This window comes from Pelodiscus sinensis, chromosome 2 (genome assembly GCF_049634645.1).
Source record: "Pelodiscus sinensis isolate JC-2024 chromosome 2, ASM4963464v1, whole genome shotgun sequence".
Lineage (NCBI taxonomy): Eukaryota > Metazoa > Chordata > Testudines > Trionychidae > Pelodiscus > Pelodiscus sinensis.
Genome location: NC_134712.1, coordinates 121,770,286 through 121,790,957, shown reverse-complemented (window position 1 = coordinate 121,790,957; position 20,672 = coordinate 121,770,286). Strand labels below are relative to the sequence as shown.

The 20,672-nt window shown below is 39.7% G+C and overlaps 1 long non-coding RNA gene across 1 annotated transcript in view; it reads left to right on the top strand.

Moving 5' to 3' along the window:
- The window catches only part of LOC142827200 (uncharacterized), a 65,027-nt gene extending 48,960 nt beyond the window's left edge, over positions 1-16,067 (top strand). Inside the window, exon 3 of the long non-coding RNA XR_012901730.1 lies at positions 13,799-16,067. This is a non-coding gene — a long non-coding RNA (uncharacterized LOC142827200). The remainder of the gene's footprint in view (positions 1-13,798) is intronic.
- Positions 16,068-20,672: the final 4,605 nt, after the last annotated feature.

Here is a 20,672-nt window from a genome sequence, read left to right as displayed (position 1 = left end):
TATAAACCAGTTCTTCCAAACCTCAAGTTAATCCAAGTGTGATGGTTATATTAATCCTATTCTCTTAATGAAGGCGATATTACTTTATTTTATGTCTTTATAACTCATCCCATTCTTAGCAAGGCTAACAAATAAAATGAGGGTCTGTAGGCCACAGTTTTGGAGACCTGATGGGACACAAAATACGTTCAAGAAAATAGATGGAAAGATATAGAAATTGCTTTAACTTTATACTAATTTTGATATACTTATTTTTCCTCTGAAGAAAATTTCTACCCTGGATCAAATGTAGCATATGAAATTTCAGATGTTAGTGTGTGTTTTGGGGGAATTCGGGGGAAGAGTGGATTGTAAGTTTTGTTCATACATCAACCTTAGCTGCTGCTACAAAATGTCATACTGATGTTTTATTGATGTTTAAAAAAAAGTGACTTCTAGATTCTAACCAATGACCACCTACACTCTTGTTCATCTTTCAGAGTTAAAACGGTAAGTCCTTGATCTTCCCCTTATTAAGACTTTAGATCTTGTGTTGATTTAATTAAACTGCATGCTATAGTTACTATTAGTTGAAGACTAATTACTTTAACTTAATCCCTAAAGATCTAATGACGCAATATTATTCTCATTTGCGTTCCTTTTGATCATTGCTTAGGATTGTGGATGTCTCCACACTTGCCAAAAAACTTAAAGCAATAAGTTAAAGTTGCTCAATTAAAGTTCTTCCATGAAACCCCTTTGAAATCGGTGGATGTGTCCTTGGGCAACACTTGGCCCCAACCACCTTTTGTTTTCTTTGTCAGAGTTTTCCTATTAGGACTGAAAGGCGAATGCAGTATGGGCCAGATCTCAGCTGATGCAGCTCCATTTAAATCTTTTGAGCTACACCGATTTACCATCTGATAATCTGCCCCAGAGGTTGAAAGTTATAGAACTTAATGTACAAATTAAGAGGTTGATGCTTCCTTTTAAATGACTTTATCATGGTTCTAGTAATTCTTAGCCTTACAGTTCATCCTCGATAGAGCAGTAGGTCTTTTTTTTTTCTATCCCTCAGATGAGTAGAACATGTGGGTGGGAAGATGGATTTTTTGAAGGTTTTTTTTTGAGTACTCAGAACTGAGTCCCCTTATTATCCCTAGTCTAGAAGCACTTTAAAGACTAACAAAACATATAGATGGTATCATGAGCTTTCATCAGTATAGGTCACTTCTTCAGATGACCATTATCTGCCATTCTTTTTGTCATCTGAAAAAGTGGGCTGTGCCCACAAAAGCTCCTGATACCATCTACATGTTTTGTTAGTCATAAGGTGATACTAGACTATTGGGGGGGGGGGGGGTAAGCTTTTCCTGTTACATACTAACTCAGCTACCCCTCTGAAGCTGCTTATCCCTGTCTCTCTAACAACAAATAACCCTGCCCATAGAGACAGTTATCTTCCTAATACCACAAGCCTGTTAGCCTAGAGGAGAATGTTTTGAATGGTTATGTCAGTCCTGTCTCTGTCTAGCAGGTTAACAGGTACACCACAGCTCCCATGTCCCCTTGAAGTGGAACACTGGCTAATCACAAAAACCCCAGGTCTCTTCTCCCAAAGAAATAGGTGTACTTCAATTTGGGTTTTACCTAAAACCACTGCCCTATATGATACACAGAATTTGTGAGTACTTGCAATAAAACAATAAAGTGTATTTAAGAAAGAAAAATGACTTCGCTAGTAACAAAAGTGGTGGAAACGAATGGTTACAATAAAAAAAATCTACACAAACTATGCCCTACACTTATTGAGATTTGTTTTTCCTATCCAATAAAGTAGGTTTTGTTGGTCAAAGTTTAGTCTGTTAGAGACCTGTCTAGCTTCTCCAGAAACCAGGATCCAATCTTTCATGAAACAATGCTTCTCAACAAGTTGTCTCCTCAGTGAAGAGATGCAATGTTTTTTCCCACTCTGTGATGTACTGAATCAGTCTTTTTTTCTTTGCTCACAGAGAGAGAAAGCTAATGTCTGTTATATTCCGCTTTTACCTCCAAGAGGTTTTGATCATTTGCAGTTGTCTTTGATGGTATTCATTGATTGTTCAGAGATGGGACATGAGTAGACAATTGCGCCTAGCACTAAGTCAGTAGCTCACCAGGGGACAGGTGACAACTCCCTCCTGCTTGAATAGACATTCACTGAAACATAGGTTTTTCTGGATGACTAACTTTTACTCTAAGACCATCAGGTATAATGTTCATTATAGTTCCATTATTCCTTTAATATACCAACGCACACATCACAGTGATTATTAATATTGATAAGTATTCTCCATTTCAGTACAAACTCAAATGCTACCTTTCATGGATAAATACCTTGAAAATGATATATTAGGTGTGAGGAGTGTGCCAGGTTTGAGAGGAGTTGCCTGAAAGTAATGCTGAACCTTTTGATACTAGTCTGGTAGCACTTTAAAGACTAACAAAATATGGAGATGGTATCATGAGCTTTCGTGGGCACAGACCACTTCATTGGTTGTTTTTTAAGTTTATCCTGTACATACTAACTTGGCTACTCCCTGAAGCTTCTAATAGTAAGCATCAATGGGCCTTACTGTCACAGGTGGATGGGGATAATAGGATTAAATGCTCACTTCTCCTACACCCTTGAGGGCAGGGGGCTGGACTCGATGACCTCTTGAGGTCCCTTCCAGTCCTATTATTCTATGATTTTTACACTTACCAATGTAGAAGTAATGTCATGTTCCTAATCTGAGAAACATAGGGAAAGTACTCTAGGAAATCTCCTGTATCATAATGTTACTCACTGATTTTTTGGGGGGATTACTCACAAAACATTTCTGAAAGGATATGCCAGGGACAATAGGTATAGGATTCACTTTTTATGAACTTATTATGAAATAGACACCTCAGTAGGACAATATTTGATTTGGCACAAACTATCTGAAAATTTAAAAAAGAAACACAAATAAAAAAGCTGGCAAATTTCATTTTGGGTTGAACAAAATATTGTGTTTAGTTCCTGGGAACACTTAGCATAAAATGAAAGAAAAGAAGGAATAGATTTACCAATTACTCAAAGAAATAAAATATTTGTCTAAAAAACTTTATCCTGCTATAGCCATGGTCACATCTTAGTGCTGAAGCTTTTTGCTGTGCTCCTACCAGCAACAAGATGAATCTCAGGTAAGCTATTAATGGTCTCTAGTTCCTGTCCTCCCACCCCAGCTAATATGCCATCTGGCTATCCTGGCACAGCAAGCTCCTAGGTTGCTTCATCCACCCTGTTGCTCCTGTTGAAATGTAGCCTATGGCTTCCTCCTCAGCCAGGTCCCCACTTAACCTTTTCTCCTTGCCTCTCCTGGAAGGTGATTGGAGCTCTCTCCTGGCTGGATATTTCTCTAGAGTTAACACAGTGCCCAGCAATGAGCTGGAAGGTTCACTATGATTACTTTTTCCTTGGAATCATTCAAATGAGAACAGAATTAGAAATTTGCAAACATCCCATTAAATGAAAAATTCGGATGCACTTTTAACTGTGGCTTTCCTAGTGTGCTGCCATAATAATAATGATATATGTTTAGTGCCTTCTGATGAAACTGCAACTTTTCTGAATGCATACTAAAACTGTTCAATGTTCCATATTTCCAGCTGAAGGTAATATATGGAGTAGGGTCTGGCCTCTGTCCATGCATCATTTTTATAGTAGACCAGCCTCCTTCTAGATCCTAAAGCCATGCTTCTAAGGAAGGCTGCACAGCTCTACCTCCCATGCTAATGTGCTTGGGGAAGCATATGGAGGCTGTGGTTTCAATGGTATATTCATAAATTCAAAGATCAAAAGGGATTATAGTGATTATCTACTCTGACATCCTTTAAAAAAAAGTCTAAACAACTCCTATAAAATAGTTCTTAGATCACATCTTTTTTGGATAACATGCCATCCTGATTTAAAAATAGTGATAGAAATGTAGCCGTGTTAGTCTGGGGTAGCTGAAGCAAAATGCAGGACAATGTAGCACTAAAAATAGTCAGTGATAGAAAATCTACCACAATCCTTCATAAGTTGTTCCAATGGTTAATTGCTTACTGTTTAAAATGTGCAACTTATCTTCAGTTAGAATTTGTCTAATTTCAAGGCTCAGTCTTTATTCTAGCAGAATAGGGTATAACATGATGTAAACATCACATTATTAAACATTTGTTCCCTGTGTAGGTACTTAGAGACTGTTAACAAGTCAACTTTGTCTTTAAGCCAAATAGACTCTGGCTATGTCTAGACTATGGGGAAGATTCAAAAGAGTATATGCAAATTCAGTGGGAATTTGCATATCTCTTTCCGATCTCATTTTTTTTTTTAGGAAAAGCAGCTTTTCGAAAAAGGGGGAGGAGGTTGCTGAAAAAAATATGTCTAGGCAACTTTCACAAGGTGAGATTGGAAGAAGATACGCAAATTCCTATGGAATTTGCATATAGTCTTTTGACTCTTCCCTGTAGTGTGTATGAGCCCATAGCTTCTTCAGTATGTCACTGTAAGGGATGCTTTGTAATCCTTTATTCACACTCTTGTGTGTCTGCTGAACCCACTGATTTGATCAACATCCTTCCTGAATTGTGAAAACCGGATCTGGACATAGTATACCAGCAACAGTTGTACCAATGCCAAATACTAAGGTAAATTAACCTCTTAACTGCTACGTGAGATTCCCCTGTTTATGCAATAACATTAGCGTTTTTGGCCACAGCATCACACTGAGTGCTTATTTTCAGCTGATTGTCTACACAATTCTGATACCTTTTTTTGGAGTAATTGCTTCCCAAGATAGAGACTATTGTTCTACAAGAATTGCCTATATTCTTTGTTCCTAGATATATTTGCATTTAGCCATATTGAAATATATATTATTTGTTAATGCCAAGCTGATGGAGTGATCTAGATTACTCCAAATCAATTATGTATCTACTTTGTAATTTATCCTCCCCCCATTTTTGTCATCTTCAAACTTTGTCAGCAATAATTTAATTTTTTTTCTGGGGTTTTAATAAAAATGTGAGAGAATTGGGCCAAGATGTAATTCTGCTAGGACCCTACTAGAAATGTACCTGCTAGATGAAGATTACTGTTTTCCATTTCCATTTTTTAATCCTTTGTTAGCCAACTTTTAGTTCATGTAATGTGTGTCATCTTAACTCTGTATTAGTTTATTAATCAAAAGTTTTTCTGTACCAAAACAAATGCCTTATAGAAGACTGGATATAGGTATAATCAATGTTATTACCTCTATGAACCAAATTTGTAATCTCATAAAATCAAGTTTATAGAAAACAAATCTTGTCAAATTAACAGATGTTAATTGGAATAAATTTTATTATCCTTCTTTAATACTTTGAGTCTTATATCAGCCTCTCCATTATTTTACCATGGATTAATATCAGACTGACAGGACTATAATTACCCACTTACCCTTTTGAGATATTGTGTCATTAACTTTCTTTTATTCTTCTGGAAATTCTCCAGTGTTTCAAGACTTGTTGAAAATCAATATTAATGGTTCATTGAGCTTCACTGAGACTTCTAAAACTTTTGGATTCAAGTTATCTAGGCCTTCTGATTTTTAAATGTCTTTAATAGGTGACCACTGATGCACATCTTCCATTGTAAGTTCAATTTATTTAACCACATCTTTGACCTTGCTCTAATTGTTTCTGTCATAATAGGCACAATCAGATTTAGGAAGCAACATCATATTTTGACAAGAAAAAGAATTGTGTTCCCCTTTCTCTTTATTATGACTCGTACTGAAATTGTAGCTTATTCCACCATGATTCGATAATTAGCTTTATTGAATATTGTAATCAACGGAAGTGAAATTTTTACATGCTTTTCTTTACCAAGCATAGATGTACATGTCTTTAAGTGGTACCAAGCTGTGATCATTTTAAAATAAGTATTATTGAAAAATAGGGGTGAGGGTTTAAATGACTCAAGTTCCATGCTGCCAGAGAGATACTTTAAAAAGACTTGAAAATGAGACTCAGATTAGTTTCACTACAAATGAGTAACAGTTTCAGATTTCTCCCGTGACTCCTGCATGAATAGTTCTTACATGCAGAATCGTCTGGAGACTCCTGCTATTCCCTGCTTAACGGGGAGAGGTTCAGAGGTCTTTCCCCTGGTGTTTCTCTTCCCATATTCGACATTTGTCTCCAACTGCACTGCATGTGTTAGCAATAGCTACAATTTTAGTGAAATTACAAAACATTTCAGGCTCTGAAGCACTGGCACAGAGACTTGCCTCGAGATGTTCAGCTGCTGTAAATTGCCGTATCTCCATTTATTTTAATGGGAGCTAAATTGATTTACACCAGCTGAGGACCTCACTTTGTGATATTTTGTTAATTTTCAGAAATTTTATTGGTGCAACTGCACACAATATAGGGAGAAGTAGAAGACCAAAGGGACAAAGTCAATTGAGGAAGAGGAAAGAAAGGTTAGAGAGACCAACAGTAATGAGGAAACTCATCATAGGGGCAAAGCAAATCGCAGCTCAGACTTCAACCACACTGCTGAATTATTAGTGTATTTGGGGGGCAGTGGAAGGGGAGAAGGGAGGTCTTAGACTGGTCTTAGACTGGTTCAGTAGAACAATTCTTCCTTCTCCCCAACTCAAACTTCAAGCAGGTTTGTTAATTAACTTTTCTAAAATCTTAAGGTCTCAAATGCTGAGACTGCTTTTTGCCTGGTTGTTGTCTTCAAACCTCATACATTATTGCTTTTTTACATAAGAGGTAGTTATTGAGATGCCAAGGGAGTACTTGTAGTTTCTCATTATAAACAGGAGTCTTGGGCACAGGGCCATAGTGAGAAGTGTCATGCAATACATTACCTCCTCTATGGAAAGAAAGAGTAGACTAAAGAGTATGCAGCAGTTAAATTCCAGGCATAGTGGATGGGACTAGTATCCCCCTAGGAGCTCAGAGGGAAGGCAATGCACTAGAAAATGCACTTGAATATGAAGTGTGGCTGTGTGATATGATTCAAGCCTCAACAATTCATCCCTTCTTGCTTTTTTTTTTCCAGGGGGAGCGGGTTACAATACATTTTAGAACTTCTTGTTGCTGTTGCACCAACTTGCATTTCTGTGATCTGGATATTGTGCCCAAGAGTCATGGCTGTTAACTGTGGCTTGGTCAATAAGGATCGTGACTCGCACATCACTTGTGCTTGGGGCTGTCCAAGCAAGGACTGTGTGGTGATTGTGCTACTTCAGCCTGCTGAATATTGGCAGCTTCACTGGCTCTCACTAGCACTCATTTCCTAATTCTACAGTGGTCACTGCCACCAGTCACATTCTAGTCCTGTGCCTTATCATCCTTCAGTGAGTTCTACAATCTCTGCATTTGTTCAGTTCCATGCAATCATACAGCTCTGACAGATAATAAAGGAAGTTCCCTCAACAGCCCCATGCCTCCGCTTCATGTTTTCTCTGCAACAGCTATATTTGAGTTGACTCCACGGCAATTCAAACACCTTCCTTAAAGAGTGATTATGCAGCAGAGAGAGAGAGAGAGAAAATGTTCAGCTTACTCAACAGATCTGCTTCTCATGCGTATTTTGAGCTGTATCATATGTAGTGCCAAACATGATAGCTGCCTTTGCTTGACTGTTTCCTATCTAGAGTGATAGAATGAGTTGGTGTCTGTCTGTCAGTCTGTCTCTCTAATTGTGTGCATAATTGAAGAGAGAATTGTTAGCCAAATTCTAACATAGCAAAGGCTCAGCAAATAGAGTGGTTCCAATTGGAGCAGTTTCACTAATTTGCACTGCCTTTACACAATTCCATACTTCAATGCCTCCTGCTGAGAATATATTGTCCTATTCTGTGAAAAAGAAGAGGTATGCCTCCAGCCACCTCTCTACCCTGCTGAAAACAGAGCTGTGAACTAAGGAGAATCTATTCTACCTTGCCTCGTTGGATTTATGTAAGTCTTGAAATCAGAGTGACTGAAAACACAATGGAAAATAGTGTGTCAGTATTTTCAGGATGGCAGTGAAAGCAACAGGGTGGCCTCAATGGCTCTCCTGGCTGTAGGAGAAATGAAGTTGAGCCTAATCTTGCACCATTCAGATAAGGAAGCTAATGTCATCTTTTTTTAGAGGATGCTCTCCTAAAGAAAAATTGTGGAAGGAGGCTCTAAATCTGTCTCTAGCACAATACAAATTGCTCCAACTACTAGTGAGCAAAGTTTAGTAAAAAATTAGTATAGAGTTTGTCAAAATATTTTAAAATTAAAAATGTCTCTGAGATTTTTGTTGCCATTTTAGAATTTCAGGGGAAAAATTAGATGACATTTTCATAAAAATGTTAATTAAAATGTTGATACATTTTTTGACCCATAAGTACTCTATTGATAAGTATGTTTATTAAAGTATTTATGGAAAGAAGATTGTGAAATGCTTAATATTTTCCCTTTATTCTATGCATTTATTTTTACCTTTTTCAGTTGCTCCCTAACTACAGCCTTTTTATTTCATTTACAACAATGTTTACTAATGACAGTCAGGAATTCAGCTTGGTTTAAAGAGGCCAGTGTGAGTTTACAGGTCTGGCAGAAGCTGCGAACTGAGCAAATCTGGGGTCATTAAAAAACAGTTGAAAGCCTGCAGTGTAGTTATTCTTAATAGTATATGACAATATCAGAGTCTTTGGTTTGGGTGATCATATCCAGTCCAGCCTCGAGAAACAGCTTCAACAGCATTGCTCTGGGAATACTATAGTAATACTATCAGATTTACCTGCTGTTTCTGAGGTTCTTAATTTAGTTTCTTTTTTAAATAAAGGGATCATGTGCATGCTTTATTTAAATGATTTTTTTCCTAAAAAAATTGTGTTATTTTTATGGTGGCATTTTTTTATTCTTTCTTAAATGGACAACTGGGTTGTTGGTTTTTTTTTTTTAACTTTTTGTGGTAATTTATTTAATGGGAATTCCATCAGTGTATATATTCTTCCCTGTATACTCTATCATTTGCTATCTTTTAACAAAAAGGGGATGTGGTCAATTTAATATCTACTAACATTTTCTTGTAATTTTCAAACCTTAAGCATCAATTTAGCTGTGCCAAAAGAGAGCACTACACCAAATGTCTTTGTTTTATCTCCTTTCTGTAAAGTTTATTGAGAAGCAATCCTATTCCAGGTTCATCCTATTTTTTGTGGCTCATCATAATTCAGTCTTTCAAAATGGGCTCAGTTGTCAGTTGAGGACTGTACTTGTTTTGGTCTTTTTTTTTTGTTTGGTTGTATGACAGAAAATCCCATTCCAGGCACATCCTGTTTTACTGGCATAACCAAACCCTTACATTGCTTTAAATTATGATAAGAGGAAGCTGTATACTGAATTTGGTGGTCTTAGCTCTTACCGTTTAGGAGGAGTTCTGGATCAAACAGGCATACAGACAGAGAAACTCTCTTAAATATACAGTGGATTCATGCAAATTTGTTTCAGCACATTTTGTATGCATTTTTTCCCACACCACCAAAAAAAGTGAAAAGAGAAGAAAAAATGACTTAATCCTCAGTTTATTCCTTGGAAAACTCCTCATTCCATACTATAGCATGACCAAATGTTTCTTTAACTCTGTGGTCTCCAACCTTTTCAAGCACAAGATCAATTTTTGAATTCCAGTCAGTCCAGGGTCTACCTCAAACCCAAATACAGGCAGTCCCTGGGTTACGTACAAGATAGGGACTGTAGGTTTGTTCTTAAATTGAATTTGTATGTAAGTCGGAACTACTTGTAGGGGAAACTCTAGCCAAACATTTCTCCAGAGCTCAGTTTTATTCTCCCACACCTCACTTCCCTCAGTCCTTTATTCTCAAGCTGAGGTGTCTGCTAAGAAAAGCCACTCTGCGTCTCCCTGGTCTGCTGGGGGGGTGGGGGCCTAGCTTCGTGTCTCCCTGGTCTGCTGGGGGGAAGCAGCTAATGCAGGGTTGCCTCACCCCGTTTGTAAGTAGGGATCCGATGTAAGTCGGATCCATGTAACCCGGGGACTGCCTGTACCCCTGTCCCGTTCCTTCTCCAAAGACCTGTCCTTCCCCCACCACTTCGCCAAGGCCTCACTCTCCTCACTCTGTGAAGATGGGGTACAGAAGAGGGTGATAGTGACATCAGTGCCCCCTACCTCTATCTCCCCTCATCTTACACATCAAGCAGGAGGCTCTTGGGGCAGCTCTGAGGCTCTGGCCAGGAGCAGCAGGGGAAGGGGAAGCTGAAGTACCAGCACTTGATATCCTCCCAGCCAAACTAGTCAGGATCACTTGCCAGAGTTATAGCAACTATATAACAACAAGCCCTCCTATTGCAGATGGATCTTCTTCTTCTTCTTAAATTCTTGTACTCTGAGTGGAGCATAGGTCATCTAAAAGTCTCCTCCACTTCACTCTGTCAAAACTTCTAGCTGACCCCAGTAGTACCCCAGTTGTTGTCCTTCAGTCTCAGTAGCTCTTCTCAACGTTGTTCGAGGTCTTCCGCTTTTGCATTTTCCTTGAGGGTTCCATGTGAGAGCTTGACGGACTATGCTGAATGATGGTTTTCTGAGAGTGTGGCCTAGCCATCCCCACTTTCTTCTCTTGATTTGAACATCAAATGGTTCTTGTCCTGTTCCAAAGCTCCTCATTTGTGACAATCTTGCCATTTGATATATTAGTCGCTTCCTCCCTCCCCCTCCCATTGCTGCCTCTATCAGAAAGAGGCAGTGGGGGTGAGGGAAGAAAAGGGAGTGCTTCAAAATGGCAGTGCCCAGGCTCCATGTGGTGTATCAAGTGGCAGCACTGTGTGGAGCCCATGGTCTGCTGCTTGGAAATTCTGTGCGTGACACAGAGCCAGCTAGGGACTGGACTCCAAGCTGGCCCTGGGCTGCACGCTGTGTTTCAAAGCAGCAAGACCACGTGGAGCCCCCACTGGTCCCAGGCTGCATGGAGCCTGACTAACTGGCTAATCAAATAGTCAATGCAATCTAAGCAGACGTCTAGTTTTTAGTGTTTTCTGTTTCTCCATAGGGAAAGTATATAGTGGCTGGATAAATGACTTGGTAAAGGATTTATAAATGAGGTGTTGGTAAAGGAATGGAATGTGGTGGGTGGAGTGGCAACTGGGACTTCTGTGTATGCTATGGCAGCAAGAACAGCCCGTGACTATAGGCCAACTCGGCTGTCGCCTAGGGCGCCGCTTTCATGGAATGATGACATCACTCCATTGATGGCCATGCAGGCGGGGGCACCGATCGCGTGTTCCACTTGGGGTGCCAGGTGCCACAGCCTACCTTGGGCCGCCCCTGTATGACACTGACCCACACCTCCCCTTTCTTACAGCCCTTCTTAATGCTCCTGGGAGGGAGAGTATAGGGGAGTCGTCACTACCCTGCTTTAGCAATATATGGTGATGTCTGCCTTGTTCACAGTGCAGATTTCTGGCCTGTCTCAAGTCCGGCGTGCCAAAACAGGCAGGCATGGTCAAAGGAAGCGGTGAGAGTCAGGAAATGATTTGAATAACAATACAGGTTAAGCATGGTACGCGAGACCATGTCAAGAACTCAGGACAAGCAACCTTGTACTGGTACTTCTGTTTCTGAAAAGCAAAAACTACAGATGCATCCATGAAACTGTCAACTATGCACATAGTTTAGGTAACATCCTAGGTAGCAGGATGTACCCCAGATAGGGTCATTGGGAATTTTACATATCCCACACAATACATAATCAATTGGTAAATATTATTAGAATGACCAAGTCTCTCTCTGCTATAAAATGGGCTTAGTAAGAACAATTGGAGGGAGGTAATGGGCAGGATTGACCCACACATCCATCTCGATGTAACTAGAATTAGTCTCTTCACACTGGTGAGCCAGTGCATGGTGTTCCATTGTGTGAGAAGAAAAGGAACCACAACCTCCTGCCTGGTAGGTAGCATATGGGTGAAGTGTAAGTGAATTAGGCTTTATTATTGTATATAGTAAATCTTTTAGTAATTGCTTTTGCATTGCTTTGCACTGTGTTAATTGTTTTAGAGTTTATAGTATTAAATTCTATAGTAATTGTTTTTAAGGCATGTAAAACTTAAACAACTATATTAACTGTTTAAAGCTTGCAATATATAAGAAAGTGATTAAATAGCCCTGGAGTGTCCTAGTTTCCCTTGGATCTAAAATAAATCGAACCACATGACAGAGGGTGGGTACAAGGTACGAATAATGTTGACTGGGGAACCTGGTTGGATAAAAAAGGGAAGACTGATGAAAGTGCATGAGGTAATAATGGAATGATCATGAGGTAACTTGCAGTGTACACTGTATCTGCTGGATAGTACCAGACATCTAATAATAACGTTATGGCTAATTAGGACCTTATTTAGTGTGTTCTGTTGTTTTTAGATATAGCTGGACTATGAATAAGGGTTATTTGTAATCACTTGTCCTGCATTCTTTACATATGCAAAACTCCCATTAAACTTACAAGTTTGGTATGGTTAATGGGTGAATTTTGGGTATGTGAGAAATTTATGTTCTCAGTTTATCAAGAACTACACAATGTCAATAATTCAATTAACAACCAACCAATAAGTAAATGTATTATGATACAATGCTAACAAAGTACACCACACAGAAGTTTAGCCATGTAAAGTCTTGCTTGGGTTTATATATGTAGTTAAATGTTGACTATTAATTTACAAATGAACTCAATAGCTGGATTTTCAGAAGTGTTAGAAGGTTTGTTATATGAAGCAGAATTTTGCACAACTTGACTCATCCAAAACTGTCACTGATGTGCCTTGAGGTTTTTTGCCTGGGTAAGGTCTTCAGGAATTCTAAGTTTTGATACTCATAAACAGTGTATTAGAGTGAAGAATCTGACCTATCAACCATATCTGTAAGAGATTCTGTTTTTCTGTCTGTCAAGAGCTCCTCCAAAATAAGAGCTAGGGCCACCCAATTTGATATTACACGTTCCTCTTATAATTACTCAAAGCAAGGTCAAGGTTTGGTTGTACCTGGAAAATGAGATGTGCCTGGAATGGGATTGCTTCTTCTAAATCATACCAAACAGAGACAGAATCACCAAGCAAGTGAAAAGGGCTGGCTTTGGGGTTGCACTCTCCCCCATTTGAGATTGACCCAGTCCTGAGCCTCCTACCTCCAGGTGCCCTTTAGGGAGGCTGGGAAGGGCTAAAACTCCCCCCTCCCCTTCATATGAGGACATTGCTGGCTGTTCCCCTTCATCAGGGAGCAAGGGGAAAGTGCACAGTTCTCTGCATTCCTCATTCTGGCTGGGGAGTGCAGGAATCCGACAAACCTGACCTTCCCCAACTGGGGGACATGCACCCCTCCTCCCGCTGTGCCTGCTGGAGCTGAAGTGGCCATGCAGAGACGCTTCTCACTGGGCCTCAAGTTACTGAAATGAGAGAGGTTTGGGGTAGTCCTCTCTTCCCTGGGGCATCCTGCATACTGAACCCCCTCATCCCCTGCCCCATCCCAGAGCAATGATTCAAATGAAGAAAAACAAAAATCAAGTTAAGGACCTGAGAAACCCTATGTAAATCTTCTAGTAGTAGATTGAATATATATATAATATTCATTCAATATATTGAATATAAACTGATTTGTGTCCATTACTGTGTATATCATATATGTTGTTGGCAGAGCACTGAACTATAGGCAGGAACAGATATGAGAGGAATGCTTTAACATGCACTTCTGAGTGGGTTCATTTTCAGAGGAAAACATTTTGTCTTTCTGTAGGGCGGATGAGAGGGAACACAAGAAATGGAAAGTCCATTGTTCCATTAGAAAGAATTCTATCAAACAACAATGAAAACGAAGGCTGACAATTGCAGTTAAGTCATGTGATTAACTTGAAAAAAATTAGTCATGATTAATTGCAACTTTAATCACACTGCAAAACAATAGAATAACATTTGAATTATATTAAATATTTGTGGATATTTTGCTATGTCAGTGCTCACTTTATAGTACTTTTATTACAAGTATTTGAACTGTAAAACTGTCAATGTTGTATTTTTTAATTTACCTCATACAAGTATGGTAAGGTGTACTCTATATTGTGAAAATGGAACTTAAACAAGTAGATTTTTACATATCTGCACTTAAAACAATGTGTAACTTTAGGGCCTACAAGCTCCCTCAGTGCTACTTCTTGTTCAGCCTAACACTAATGGAAATAAGTTTGTTTACGTATGTGGGAGATAATGCTGCCTGCTTCTTGTTTTCAAAGTCACCTGAAAGTGAGAACAGGTATTTGCATGGCATTTTGGTAGCTGGCTATGCAAGGTATTTACATGCCAGATATATTAAACATTTGAATGCCCATTAATGCTCTGGCCATGATTCCTTTAGGTCATACTTCCACATAGATGACTCTTGTTAAAAATAATGCAAACATTAAATTTGTGACTCGAATCCTTGCTCTGTGTTTTGTCTACCTTCTGCCATGTATTTCACTCTATAGTAATCTCAGATGATGATCCAAAACATATTATTCGTTTTAAGAACACTTTCACTGAAAATTCGATAAAATGCAAAGAAGGTACCAATGTGAGATTTCTAATGATAACTACAGCACTTGGACCAAGATTAAGAATCTGAAGGGCCTTCCAAAAACTGAGGGATAAGGTGCAGATGATGCTTTCAGAAGTCTTAAAAGAGCAACATTCTACTGCAGAAACTAAAGCACCCGAACTATTAAAAAATAAAATCAACTTTCTGTTGGAGTCGTCAGCCTCAGATGATAAAAATGAACATGAATTGATCCTCACTGCTTTGGATTGTTATCTAGCAGAACCCATTAACAGCATGAATGTATATCGTCTGGAATGGTGGTCGAAGCATGAAGGGACACATGAATCTTTAGCACATCTGCCACAGTAACATTTTGCAATGCTGGCTAAAACTATGACACATGAATGCCTGTTTTCACTACCAGGTGACATTGTAAACAAGAAGCAAGCAGCATTATTTCCTGTAAATGTAAACCAACTTTTTTGGAATGGACAAGAAGTGGAACTGCGTGGACTTGAAGGCTTTTACATTTTATATTTGTTTTATTTTTGAATGCAATTTTTGGTAGATAAATCTATATTTGAAAGTTCAACTTTTATGATAAACAGATTGCACTACAAAAGTTACATTAGATTAATTGAAAAAATACTATTGTTTTTACAATATAAATATTTGAAATAGAGTATATTTTGAATTCCGTGGTGTAAATGAAATCAATATATTTGTAAATGTATGTTATATGACATAAATATATATGTAAATTTAACGGCATGATTAATTGTGATAAACATACAATTAATCTTGATTAACTTTAATCGATTGACAGCCCTAGTGGAAACACAAGTAGCAAGGTATATGCAATAAAATATGGTAGTACTGGCTTAGCGCATCATGACTTCTCTACTAATGAAAATTAGTTTGCTTATAATAGTGTTGCTCTAGGCAACATATAGAATCCTAGGGCTGGAAGAGACCTTAGGAGGTCATGGAGTCCAGTCCCCTGCCCATGGCAGGACCAACCCCAACTAAATCATCCCAGCCAGGGCTTTGTCAAGCAGAGATTTAAAAACCTCGAGGGATGGAGATTCCATCATCTCCCTAGGTAACCCATTCCAGTGCTTCACCACCCTCCTAGTGAAACAGATTTTCCTAATCTGCAACCTAGACTTCCCCCACTCCCACTGTAACTTGAATTCATTGTTCCTGGTTCTGCCATCTGTCACTGGGGAGAACAGCCTCTCTCCATCCTCTTTGGAACCTCCCTTCAGAAAGTTGAAGGCAGCTGCCCGGCCCTGGATCCAGCCCCCTAACCATCTTGGTTGCCCTCCACTGGATCCTCTCCAATGCGTCCACATCCTTTCTATAGTGGGGGCCCCAGAACTGGGTGCAATACTCAATATTCAAAACGTAAAGAATAGTTCTTATGGATCACAGTTCCATCCAGTCCAGCCATATGACCTCTTTAATAAGTTTTGCTATCTATCTTTCAATTTTTCCCCACTTCAACTGAGTTTGCTTCTCTTATACAGTCAGTCCCCAAGTTACGTGGATCCGACTTATGTCGGATCTGCAGTTACGAACGGGGTTTGCTGCCCATCTCCCTGGTCTGCTGGAGACCAGCAGACCAGGGAGCTAGGAAGCAAAGCCTCTGAGGATGCCGGCAGCAGGACAGCCGCAGCGCGTCTGGGCTGTCCGCTGCCCGCGTGCTCCGCGGCTTTTCTCCACGTCTCCCCAGACCAGGGAGACTGGGAGCAAAGCCAGGGAGCATGCGGGCAGCGGACAGCCCAGACACACCGCAGCTGTCCTGCTGCCGGCATGCTCCGCGGCTTTGCTCCCGTCTCCCTGGTCTGCTGGAGACCAGCAGACCAGGGAGACGGGGAGCACGCGGGCAGCAGGAGAGCCGTGGCGCATCTGGGCTGTCCCGCTGCCCCCGTGCTCCGCGGCTTTTCTCCGGACGCCTGTGGTACAGCAGCTGGGGCGCTGCCGGTTGGTCCCGTAGTGCCGCTCTGGGCGCTACGGGACCAACCTGGCAACACCCCAGCTGCTCTGCCCCAGGCGTCCTGATTCAGCCACTGCTGGTCAGTTTCAGCAGCGACTGAATCAGGACGCCTGGGGCAGAGCAGCTTGGGTGCTGCTGGGTTGGTCCAGTAGCGCCAAGGAGCGGTGCTACTGGAGTAACCCAGCGGCACCCAAGCTGCTCTGCCCCAGGCGTCCCCAAGTCAGCTGCTGCTGAAACTGACCAGCGCTGACTACAGGAAGACCGAGGCAGAGTTGCTCTGCCCCGGGCTTCCTGGAATCAGCCGCTGATCAGTTTCAGCAGCAGTTGACTTGGGGACACCTGGTGTTCTTCAGTTGAATTGTGTGTAAGTAGGAACTGGCGTCCAGATTCAGCCTGTTGAAACTGATCAGCGGCTGATTCCAGGAAGCCCGGGGCAGAGCAACTCTGCCTCGGGCTTCCTGTAGTCAGCCGCTGGTCAGTTTCAGCAGCGGCTGAATCTGGATGCCAGTTCCGACTTACATACAGATTCAACTTAAGAACAAACCTACAGTCCCTATCTTGTACGTAACCTGGGGACTGCCTGTACACCTTTAGTATCTCCTCTTCTGTCTGAAGTTTTCTTTCTCTGTTTTACTTTGTCAGTGATGGGGAGAACCACATTTGACAGAGATGTAGAACAGAAATGTGATTATGATCGTTCCATCATCAGGCATTGATGTTCTGTCTGATTTCTTTGAGTACCAAATATCTGACATGATTGTTAGCTCAACTAATTGTGGATGCTTTGATAATGGTTCAGACACAAATTATTCATGTTTCATTTCTTTCAGAGTCATCTTAATCTTATCTTGTATTGTTGCTTCAAGATAAATTGGTATATTGACCATGAATTTTATCAAATTGTTGTCATGAGTACAGTGTCATTTCTAGGTACCATGTGACAAGATGGTTATCCTTTCAGAGCAGTAAGCTTCAAGTAACATTAGCAGAACTTTGTCATCTCTGTATTATGTTATAGAATCACTGGATATGGAACCAGATGTTAAGGGAAATGTCAATTCCCTTGGTGGAAATACCATTTGACAAGAAGAAATAAAACCACCTGTTATATTGTACAAAGGCTTCTTAAGAAGGATGAAGTTGAATTTTTTTTTTCTGGCTCTCATAGACCTATGGTTTCATCTTTGCATTTTATTGTCATTATTAATTGTATTCCTGAGGCCAGTGTCCAAAATGCACAGTTTACCTAATGCTGAAAACTTCTCTCTCTCTGAGTAATTAATGGTACTCTGCCTCTTTTATGCTCTTCTTCCTTCCCTGCACATACTCGTTATCATGGTGTGTCAATTATTTTCCAAGCTGTATTTTTTTTAAAAGGTAGTTCTCTACTATTAGAAATTGCTCAGAAGTTGTTAATAGCTCTCATGAGAGCCCTTGTCTCCCCTATATCTGCCACCCTATCAAAAGGTCACGTTAATTACAGGACCCCTGCAGGGAATAAATCAATGTGTCAATCACAGTGGCCCACAATTGTGCTTCCATTATAAAATAAAATTTCAAGAATAAGAATATATTTAGGGACAAAAATAGATTTTAACTGTTAAGTTTGCAAAATAACCTATTAATGGACGAACCCGCAAATAGTAAAAAGTTAATCTTAATAGTGCTCATAATTTGTTGATTGCCCGTGCTAGTACTAACTGTACAGCATTTGTTTTGTTCTTATAGTACCGTCTTTAGCAGTATGATTGGTAAAATTCTTAAGCTGACAATACTATAAGACACATCACAGAGGAGCTAGAGAAGTCCCTCTCCTCTTGGAGGGGCCTGGTGAAAACATCATGAAAAGGGCCTACAGGAAGTAAAATAGTGATAGAAATGTATCCGTGTTAGTCTGGGGTAGCTGAAGCAAAATGCAGGACAATGTAGCACTTTAAAGACTAACAAGATGGTTTATTAGATGATGAGCTTTCGTGGGCCAGACCCACTTCCTCAGATCTTCCTTTTCTTCCTAGTGGAAGAAAATAGTCACAACCATATATACCAAGGATACAATTTAAAAAAATGAACACATATGAAAAGGACAAATCACATTTCAGAACAGGAGGAGGATGCGGGGGGGGGGGGGAGGAAGGAAGGTAAGTGTCTGTGAATTGATGATATTAGAGGTGGGGAGAGTGGGATGTTTGTGAGCTAATGGTATTAGAGGTGCTAATTGGGGAAACTATCTTGGTAATGGGTAAGATAGTTTGAGTGTTTGTTCATTCCTTCTCGGAGAGTGTCGAATTTTAACATGAATGACAGTTCAGAGGATTCCCTTTCAAGTGCAGATGTAAAAGGTCTTTGTAGCAGAATGCAGGTGGTTAAGTCATTGAGAGAGTGTCCTTTCTGGTTAAAATGGCAAGAAACTGTTTTTTCTTTGTGATCTTGTCTGATATCTGTTTTGTGGGCATTAATCCTTTGGCGAAGTGTCTGAGATGTTTGTCCAATGTACATAGCAGATGGACACTTTCGGCACATGATAGCATAAATTATATTTCTGGATGCACAGGAATATGTTATTATCTTGTGTAGGAGGCCTGAAAGTGGGGCTAGTAAGACATGAAGAGAGTACTTGAGAAGCGGAGGTGATGGGGAAGCCTGCATAGAAAAGGGGCCATACTCATATGCATTTTTATTTTGATAATGTGGTTTGACACACTTTTTAAACAATGTATTTATTGCAAATATTACAAGAATACATATGAATGCAATGTTTACCCCTTGTCCTCAATAGCTTATGAACCAGGATGCCCTGTACATATGGAATAATGTTGCATAGATTCAAAACTATAAGTTAGGGGTAACTTAGGAGTTTTTTTTAATTTGAAGTAATTTTTGTTTTCCCATTTCCTTTCAAAATGGTTCTGTTCCCTGGTGTTCTTGCTCTGACATGCTTCATTATAATGTTCATAGTGATAAAGTCTTGGAAGGATTTATTATTTTTTTAAAACCCTTCTCTTCCAATGAAAGAGATTGGAGAAAACTTGGAATGTGTGTAATACTCTTTGCCTTTGTGCTTTGTGATACTGAGATGTGAGATGACTTCCCCCTTGCAAGACAATAAAAATTGAGATTTTGTCAAAAATAAAACTAACGTTAATAAATAGGAGTGGTGTTTGCTCAGGTACAATACATTGTTTATAACTTGTCAAAGTAAAACCTAAAACTCTGTTCTTGTATTAGAGGGCCCCTGTGGGTCATGGTACATTTGAGAGTGATCCATTACTTCAGCAGAACACAGCTAATCAGTGCAGGAAAAGGGACTCTGTTTTTGAGGCCTTGAGGCTTTGTTTTTACTTTGAACAATGACTAAAGGTGTTTGCTTCTGAATGTTAAACTGTCTGAGAGCATTTTAAAATTGTAAATCTTCTAATGAAGCAGAGTCTTCTGACAATCCTGATCACAGCTGACCACTATTGTCTGCTTCTTTTAGATTGGTACTTTTCTGTTGTTGTACCTGTATCCAAAAACAATAGCAAAAAGTTAGAAGAGACCATCTTGAATCTCCAAATTAAGATAGTTCTATTCCAACCTGACTACTTCAGCTCTGATCTGGCAAAGCACTTAAGCAGATGCTTAACTTTGAGCACAATTCTAATTCATTGGCTCTAATGGCCCTACTCTAATGTTTAACATTAACAATAAGCTTGAGAGCTATGCCAGACTGGAGCCACAGTGCCAAGAGTACTGCAGTGTGGCGCCCAGACTGAGGTATCAGAATTGGTGCATTAATGAATATGTTTAGTGGATCCTTGCAATATGTAGTACTACTTATTTATTCTCCTGTAGTTCATTGGGTGGCTGTTTCTCTAAGTGAAGGGTTTTATAAATAGAAATAAAAGGGGCAATAATGTGAAAATGAATGCAACTATTTTTACCAAAAAAGTTTACTTGTTACATCCCTGATTGAATATAAGCAGTAATAAAAACTCATTTAAACAGACACCTGTTCTATTGTTAATATTTTCAAATATTTAGCATAGGGGACATAGCTTTAACCATCTGAAAATGGTATAAGATTTGCATTTCAAATAATGTAGCTAGTCAGGGGAGATA